Genomic DNA, 10,076 nt, shown 5'->3' with positions numbered 1-10,076 from the left:
AATATTCTCATGTATTATTGAATTTCAAGATTTTAAATGTTGGACACATGATACACTAAATACCATGGATATGTCGGATATGTATGGTAATTCTACTAATGTTAACATTAAGGAAAGATATAAATATGTAAAACCTACCAGTTCTCGTTTTATGAGTTCTTCACTGAAACGCCAAAGAATTGAACGATGCTAAGGGACAGCCAGTGGATGTCACCAGTGCGCCATGGATTTATAAAGCCAAGCATTGTTTTCACTGTTTGTTACCTCTCAGAAATAACTGGGACTTGTGGTCTTATACCTTTAGAACACTTGTTTTTTTTTTTTTTTCCTTTCCTTATAAATTATTGACTGATTCTGTTCCAATTAGTTCTACCAGTTGGTAGGTTTGTTATCAAGTTAAGCTGCAAGACAAGAACCTGATTCAAATGATTAAAAATTTAGAGACAGTTGATTAAATATGCAGATATTCTGTGAAGCTACTTCTTGAAACCATTATATTGCCTTTTAATACTAATGATTTGTATAATTAATAAAGAAAACAATCTTGAAAGTGTTTAAGAAAGAAGTGAGACATTAAAGGGAATAAGGTTAAATGCTAAGAGGTAAGAAAATCTTTCAATTAGGACACATTTACTCCATAAGATAGTTACAGTTGTTTTGTTTTAAAAATACAGTTCCCTTTGTAGCAAAGACTGTGTTATAGAATGCTTCAGTTGTTTTGGAAATTGTGTGTTGGATCAGTGAGTGGTCTGAGGGCTAATTAAATGCATTTTGTGAATTGTATACTTTTTCCTCCAATTAAAAATCTTAATTACTCCAGTGAATTTTCCAATTTGAAGGTTTGTTGTGAAGTATAAGCAGTGAAGCGTAAATGTTCAGATCAAATTGGGACTGCTGTTGAGATCCCTTAGTTTACAATAAAGCTATTTTTAGTTAATTATAAAATTAAGAAATTGCACTAAACAGCTCTGACTGCTGCTCCCCCTCCTTCCAAATTCTAGGTTTTAAAAGGCAACTTTCTCCAGATAATGGATTCTTCTTTGCTACAAACACAAATTTGGAATCAGTCCAGGTCTTTCCATTGTGCGATAGCAGAAAAGACATTTAAACTTTTATGCTTCTGTTTTCTTAGCTGTGTTACAGGGCAAATGAAACAATATCAGGAATAACTATAATTTGGAGGGCTCTGCTAAGTGCCAGGCACTATCATAGGCTCTTTGCATAATTTATCACATTTAATAATTGAAAAAAAAAAGGAAGTTGTACTATTCTGATGTTTCAAAAGAGAAAACAGAGAAGTAGAGTGGATGAGCTTGCTTTTAAATCATGGGGTGCCTGACTCAAAGGCTTAAGACCTTTTTTCAAAGGGGCTCTTTTCAGTAGATAAGGCTCCTATCATGCTTTCTAAGGTTCAGACATTCCCCTGAATAAGCTCCGTGGGAAGTATCTTGACTAAGGGCCTGGGAGTGCATGCCTCAATGTGAGGGCCGTTGATTCCAAACACAACATTCCTGGACAGAATGCATCTTCCAAGCCTCTTCCATTTCTGTTTGAAGAGGGCTCTGTTAGGGCCTACCCATTGGACTTTATCCAGTTATTCACACTTCTGGGATTCTGGAGTCACAGCCGTGTAGAACATTTATGAATAAATCAATGTTTATTGGTTATGTTTTGACACATTGACATAGAAGCAGGAAACTGAAGACGACGTAATCAGTCTTGATTTAGAAATGGAAAGACCATGATGAATATAAGCAGTAGCCTTAAGGCCATTCAAGAGTCCTGACTGAACTCTAAGATTCGCCCGCTCCTCTCATGTTAGGCCCTTAATACCACCTGTCTAAGGATGATCATCAATCCCACCTCTTTTGGAGACATTTCTCTGAAGGTTGCTTTCAGACTATGGTTTATGCTGGGGTGTCTTTGACTGTATGCTCTGACATCATCCCACACTCAACATGACACAGTCATAGCTGTGGGTAAACATTGTGGGTGAATGAAATGGCAATTGTAAAATGATTTAAAATAGGTCAAATGATTAAGAAACAACAGTTCTGGATTTGTAGAATAAATATCTTGCTATAATCTGTTTTCTGTGCCTTCGTATTTCAGGGTTTGTTTGTTTCCCAAGATTTTGATAAAGCTGTTTATTTTGCAGTTACTTGTATTTGTTGTTTGGCAATTGTTGTTTAATGGTGTGTGTGTGTGTGTGTGTGTGTGTGTGTGTGTGTATTTTTTTCCTTTTTTAAAAAACGGCTAAAAGCCTTTCTGTAGAAGAGCTATGTTAGTTGGAAGGGACTTAAGGGAGGCAGTGTGGGGTGTGGGTGGGGTAGGTGGAGAGATGAAAAGACCGTAAACTTTAGGCAAAGAAAGACTGAGAGGTCAAGTCCACTTACCAGATCCTTGGGGCAAATAACTTAATTTCTCTATACTTCAGTTTCTTTTTACAAAATGAATTGGCATAGGATTGAGATAAAATATGTAGTATACCAGACCTAATGCCTAGCTCAATAAATATTCCTGTATTAACATAATAATCATTTGACAAATTTTGGTTGGAAGAATTCAAGATTGCCACTCTATATGTAATTTTTAACCCATTCATTAACTACCATTTTCATCCTTGTCATAATCTTTCAGTGCCCTATCTTCTAAATAGTCTATTTTCTCCAAAACCACTCTGGGTTCCACTTCCTCCTTTGCTGTTTGTTGATTCCTGCATTGTTTTTGGTAGGTTCTCATGCTCACCTTTTCATATTTGTTCTCCTAGAAGTAGACTTTTTCTCATTCAAGGCCTCCATTTATTCACAATCTTTTTGTTCTTAAAAGCACAACTTGAAATATTCCTTTTTGATGAAGTCTTCCAAGGGAAAAATTCTAAATTCATACAGTAAGTAGTTCTCTCAAAATTTTACATTTCTGAGAATAGGTTGAATTGGGCTTTGTAGAATTAACATGATTTGCTGATTTGAATAATAAATGTATTTCCAACCAAACCATAACAGAAAGAAAAAATGTAAAATAATCCTTCAGGATTTTGGAAATAATTTTGGCCACTCTTCTCTCTTCACCTACACCAGTACCACTAGTTACTGTTTGAGGACAATGACAATAAATATAAACCAATTTGTATGTAAGAAAATCTCCAAAGTTCATGTGTGCTTTCTCTACCTTCAATTAATTTAGTTAATATTTAATTCTTGTCTACATTTAATTCTTGTCTACTATGTCTTAAGTATGGTCTAGGTGCTAAGGAAATGAAACATAAATAATATAAAGTGCCTGTCCTCAATAGACTCACAAATATGAGGAGGACAAATCCATAAACTGATAAGTATAAAGCAATAAGGTTGGTCCAGTGATAGAACTTATAGGTATGATGGGAGCAACCCAAATTGGCAAATTTAAGTAGCTTTTGGCTGCAATTTTTTTCAAAATAAGACATTTTTATCCCATAGCTTGCCCATAAAGATTTCCATTTAGTAAACACACACCCCTTGTCGTAATCTCCACACTTCTCTTTCATACTGAATTGAGATCAGAAAATCTTAACACTTTCATAGTTCATGTTGAAAAAGGTATAAAATGTATAAAATCCATTCATAGGACTTTTCCATTGTACTCATGAAATTACTCTCTAGGAACCTTCATATGGCAATATTGATAATATTGACATGTCCATTATTACCTTACAAAACCATCAAGAGTTTGGACAACATCTCTTCTTACTGTCATCAGCAGTAAAGAAAATAGCACATTATATTTCTATGTCACTTAATACATTTCAAGGCATTTTTATGGACATCTGAGCCTTGGGGAAAGATATGCCATGTTCATAGCAGAGTACCATAGGCAGAATATTTGGTAAATGCAGTTCATCGCAATGCTCTCCACACAAAGGCAGTCCAAAACGTTTAAGTGATTATTGTCATGTCGAAGAGTGCAAATGTACTTCAGGCGTGGTCGGTTGATTTTTAAAAATGAGTTTTTCTACTTTCCATAGTTATGTCAATAGACATTTCATTAAAGTATATTTAAAAAATTCCTGCGTAAAGCAAGTTAGCTTAAATTTCAACATCTCATCACACTGTGATGGGTCTAAGTGTGATAAGAGACTGAAAAGATGGGCTTAATCAGCATGAACATTTGCAGAAAGTAATGATATTTAATAATAAATAATTCCAAGAGGCCTCGTTAAAGTGAAACATTATTATCAAACTGAATATACATGTTGACAGCTGTACTAATAAATTTGAGAGCTGTGAACATTTACCACATAAAATAATAAAAGTCCTTTAAAAGGCTGTGCTGCTCTTGTTCTAGGGAAAGGATTGTTCCCTAACTCTCTTTTCTTTCTTTGTCACAAAAGGATAAAGGGAGGAAAATCGGGGCTTGCTGTCAGAGACATGCCTGAAAATAGATGTGTAAGTAAAAATGAACTGCAGGAAAAAAAAATCCCAAATAAGTTGATCTTATTAAATCTCTGCAATCAAAATTAACAGATAACTTACCACAGCAATTTCCCTGAGGTTTTAATATCTTATCAAATTGATATTGTGCTTTTAGATTTTAGTATGAATAGGCATATAAATCCCTAGATCTTGGTTAAGAATGAAGAAATGGACACAAACTCATTATTGGTGCTGCATTAAGCTAAAAAAAATCATAAGCCAATAATTAAATATTGTGCTTGAGGGCAGATTATGTTATTTTTACAACTACCAATAATTCTTTAAAACGATAAAGGAGACAGACAAGCTCTGTTATATTTGCTTAGAATTTCATGTCATAGAACATGGATACATTTTTGCAGTAAATTTCCTTGAATTTAGAAATACCTAGTATGAAACCTCACATAGAGAACTGCCAGTATAGCTGATTACTGTTTAGCTCTGCTATAGAGAATCTGCTATATTATGAAGCTATAGTATAATAAATGAACTTAGTAGAGACTCAGCCTAATGAGATTCATTTTAGGCATAATTGCACAAGCTCTGGCATCACTGAAGGTAAACAACATAATCCCCTTAAAAGATTTTTGTTTTTAGTCTGCACCAACTGTTTCTGGGGCTTCATTTTATTGTAATGAATCCAGTAAATAGAAGTGAAAGAATGAGAATGAATTACCCTCTTGGACTTTTATACTTTCTTGTAAACATATTAAATCATGGAAGACTGAGTACCTATTTGCGGTGACAAGCAAAATGAAAGATATCTGGCTCGAATTGTTGGGAGAAAAAGTGTACTTAAAATGTTCGTCCAGTATTTCTGATTCAGGGCATCTGGTACATAATGCACTGAGGTTCTACACTGTTTTCGTTTCTTTGGCTGCTCAAGCAAATACTATGAAATTGGTCTGGTTAAACAATGGGAATGTAGTAGCTCATGGTTTTGAGGTTAAAAGAAAGTACAAATCAAGATGTCATCAAGGCGATGCTTTCTTCCCAATGACTGGCATTCTGGGGCTGGCTGTCGGTGATTCTTGGTCCTTAGCATGTCACATAGTTAGGCACATGGTGGCGTCTCCTATTCTCTCCCTTCTCTTCCAGGTTCTGTTGATGTTTAGCTTTTGATTGCTCCCTCTGTGGCTTTCTTTCTGTGTGTCTGAATTTCATTCTCCTATAAAGGACTCCAGGATAAGATTAAAACTTATCGTGATTGGGGTGGGCCACAACTTACCTGAAGTTACCTCATCAAAAGGTCCTACCTAAAATGGATTCACATCCACAGGAACGGATTAAGTTTAAGAACGTGATTTTCAGGGTACATTCAGCTCCAAACCACCAATTCCACCCACTGAATCCCAAAAAGACATGTTCTTTCTACATGCAAAATGCATCCATTCCTTCACAACATCCCCAAAGGCTTAAGTCATCTGTGACAATGCTAAGTAAAAAGTCTTATCACAATTGGATTTGGGTGTGGTCTGTCCTGGTGCACAATTCCCCTCTGAAATCTAGAAATAAGTTATCTTCTAATAATATCCAAGGGATAAACAGGCATAAGATAGGCATTTCCATTCCAATAGGGAGAAACTGGAAGGAAAATAGTGATCACAGAACCCAAACAATTTTGAAACCCAGCAAGGCAAACTCTGTTAGATTGAGAGTCTGAGAGTCATCTACAGATGAATGTTTTGTTTTCTGGGCCTGATGCAACAGCAGTTCAACTCCTTCTAAGCTCTCCCCAAACACTGGGGTAAAGGCTCTTCTCTGAACATTGGGGTGGCAGCCAGGCTCTCCACAAACCCCAAGACACAGGCCTGTGATGGTTAGGTTCATGTGTTAACTTGGCCAGGTGGCCAGGTGTCTGGTCAAGCAAGCATTGGCCTAACCATTACTGTAAGGACATTTGTGGCTGGTTAATAAACCAGAAGGCTGGTTTATTAAATTATCAGGCAGTTGACTGCTCCTGTGACTGATTACATCAATGAAAGGTGTGTCTTCTGCAATGAGAGAATTCAGTCAGCTGGGTTTAATCCAATCAGCTGAAGACTTTTAAGGGAGAAAGAGAGAGGACCTTCACTTCTTTGGCTAGCCAGTGTCTCCTGAGGAGTTCATCGAACACCTTCTTTGGAGTTGCCAGTTCATTGCCTGCCCTATGGAATTTGGACTCATGCATACTGCCCTGCAGAATTTGGAGTTGTGCATCCCCACAGTTGCGTGAGACACTTTTATAAAATCTTGTATTTACAGATAATCTCTTGTTGGTTCTGTTTCCCTAGAAAATCCTAACTAATACACAGGCTCTGACCTTTCCAACTACTAGGATGGCAGCTAGACTGTCCACAAACACGAGGACATAGGCCTCAACCTCTCTGAGCACTGAGGGAGCAGCACTCTTCCTGAACAACAGGGTGGAAGGCCCACCCCTCCAAGTGCAGGGGCAGTCCCACACTTTCCACATGCATGGGTGGGCCTGCTCTCTTGGCCTGAGGAGATCTCTTTGGTACAGACCTTGGATTCCAAGGTCGTGCCCTTTAAGTCATTTTTACTTCAATTTGTCCCTTCTCTGTCCCTTTCGGTCCAGACTGGGAGTGGTTCTTCTCATACAAATTTTGCGAAAATCTTGTCAACTTTGCACATAGTTCACAGGGACCCAAACCATGAATGAAAGGACTTTTCACAGCTCCTCCCTGCACAGCTGCATTTCCAATCCTGACTTCCTCTGAAATGGCTAACTGGTTCCATGTTCAGTTAAACCCTCACATGGAGCACTGTTTTCCAGGGATTCACTTTCTGGAAGCTCAGGGAGATCCCAGACTAGGGCTTCTGGACCCAGTCTCAGAGCACACTATCTGGATAAGGCTCAGAATTTTACAAACCATCAATGTCTGGCTTCTTTGTGTTTAAGAATTCAGTTTTCTGCATATCCCTTTCCTCCCACATAACCAGGCTGCATCTCCTTGCTTAGCTTAGAAATCTCAGCTTAGAAATCTCAGCTAAATATCCACGTTTATCGCTTTCAAGCTTTGCCTTCCGTCTGACATAAGAACACAATTTCTTAAGTTCTCTGCCACTTTCATACAAGGATCTCCTTTCCTCCAGTTTCCAATAACATATTCATCATTTCCTTCTAAAGCCTGGTCGGAAGTACCTTCTACCAACAGTCTCTTCAAAGCAGTCTAAGTTTTTTTCCTACCAATCACCTCACTACTCTTCCAGCCCCTACCCATTACCTAATTCCAAAGTGATTTACACCTTTTTGGTATTTGCAATAGCAGCACCCCGCTTTCCTGGTACCAAAATCTGTTTTAGTTTCCTGGGCTGCTTGAGCAAATACCATGTAATGGTTTGACTTAAACAATGGGAATTTAGTAGCTCACAGTTTTGAGGTTAAAGTGCAAATCAAGGCATCAAGGCAATGCTTTTTCCCAAAGACTAGCTTTCTGGGGCTGGCTGCTGCTGATCCTTGGTCCTGGACTCCTCTGTGGCATGGCAGTGCACATGGTGGCCTCTTCATTCTCTCCTGGCTTCTGTTGAATTTCAGCTTCTTGCTTTCCATGGCTTTCTCTCTCTCTCTCTGAGTTTCATTATGATTATAAAGGACCCACCTTGGGCCACTCCTCGACTGACCCTCATCAAAAGGTTCTAATTATAATGACTTCATACACACAAGAAGGGATTAAGTTTAAGAACATGTTTTTCTGGAGTACATACAGCTCCAAACCATCACATACACTAATGTGATGAACTAGAGCTATCTTTTTCCAGTTTCTGTGTGTCTGTCAAACATTTTAATCTACCAAGGATTGCTTTTAGACAGGGATTTGGTAGTCTGCTCCTTTCATACTTTTTCAACCTTTTCAACCTTGCATTTGCTGCCCTTTCCAGATACCCTTCTGGATATCCAGCTCTTACCCAGGCCTTCACCTTGGTAGACATTACTAGCAGTGAGCAGCATTCAGTTTTTCTCTCCTTTCAGGAGCATGGAAGACAATCCCTTGGGATTAGTTTGTAACTTTTGCTAGTTTTCTTGGTCAAAACACTGTGCAGTGGTGAACAGCTTGTTTGTCTTCTTTCCACTTCTCTTGACCTGATAAAGGTACTGAGGTGGTTATATCTTTCAGATAGAATAGCTAGAAGATGGTGAAGTCTCTATAACCTGGGATCCTGGGTGGAAAGAAACTCTTAACCCATTTCCTTTGCACATATAACATGAGTGAGAAAGAAATATTTCTGTGTGAAACCCATTTAGGGTTGTTTTGGGGTTGTTTGCTACAAACCAAAATGTAGCCCAATCTAATTAATCAATGCCCTGACACAGGGTATTCGCCACTTCCATAATTCAGAGTAAGAGCCTTTCCTTATTTCTGCTTGTGGTTCCAATATAAATGCTAGTACTTTCTGGACATCAAAACTTACCTAGTTTATGTCTGTGTAAGCTCAGGAGTCAGATGCTTCTTAAATGAAAGATACTTCAAGTTGTTTAAAGTAAAAAGTATCCAAGTATTAATGTGTATAATAACGATAACTCTAGTTCAGGAAGGTGAAGCATGTGAGAAATGAGATATGGCACTGACTCCCTGAGTGTATAAGAAACAGGACTATTACTTGCCCCTTCCCCCACTGAAGCTTTATTTTTCATGACAAACAACATTTTACACATGCTCCAGAGTTGATTTAAGTGATAACATTTCATCATATTTGCTTCATGATTTTTTTTAAAGAAATAAAACATTACAGCCCTCCGTCTCCTTTTCTCCCAAAGTTAATCATGTTCACAAATTTTATATTTTATTTTTGCTACATATGTAAGTATCATAGACAATAAATTGTATTTTTGTGTGAGTTTGAAAAATTCCATAATTCTATCATCCTATACATATTCAATAATTTGCTTTTTAAACTGAATATTGTATTTTGACATCTATCCATGTTCACCTAGTTAGCTATCTCTCTAGCTATATGTGTATTTCATTTTGGCTGCGTTTAAAGATTGGACAACAATTTATTTGTCCATTTCTCTATATGATATTTATTTAGATTGCTTCGTATTTTATTATAAATAATGCTGCAAAAATATTCTAAGTTGTGCTTCTTTGTGAGAATTTTGTTTGTTTTGTTTTGTTTATTTTTAGACTCTCTACCTTAGAGTTGAATTGCTGGGTTATTGATTGTGCACATCTTTTATGTTACAAGGTACTGTCAGAATGCTTTCTTAATTATTCCTAACAATTTACACTCCTACCAGCAAGGTATGAGAGTTATGAACATCCTCACCAACACTTAAATTAAGTTACAGACTTAATTATTTTTGCTAGTCTGATTGATAGGAAATAGTAATGTACCTTAGTATCTTTTCACAGAATCTTGTTAATTGGCAATTCAAGTGTCCTCTTCTGACATTTGTTCAAGTATTTTGTCCCTTTTACTATTAGGTTGCATTTTCATCATTGATTTATAGGAGTTATTTTAATTTTCTTGATACTAATTCCTTGGTTTATGTGTTTCAAATTTCTTCTTCCAGTGTGGGACTTGTCTTTAAACTTTATTTATGGTATCTTTTGTGTACAGAAGGCCAAATTAATTAACCCATTCCTTTATAATCCCTGATTGATTGGCATCTGAAGGTAA

Source organism: Choloepus didactylus, chromosome 9, assembly GCF_015220235.1.
Source record: "Choloepus didactylus isolate mChoDid1 chromosome 9, mChoDid1.pri, whole genome shotgun sequence".
NCBI lineage: Eukaryota > Metazoa > Chordata > Mammalia > Pilosa > Megalonychidae > Choloepus > Choloepus didactylus.
This window is presented reverse-complemented; position numbering follows the sequence as displayed.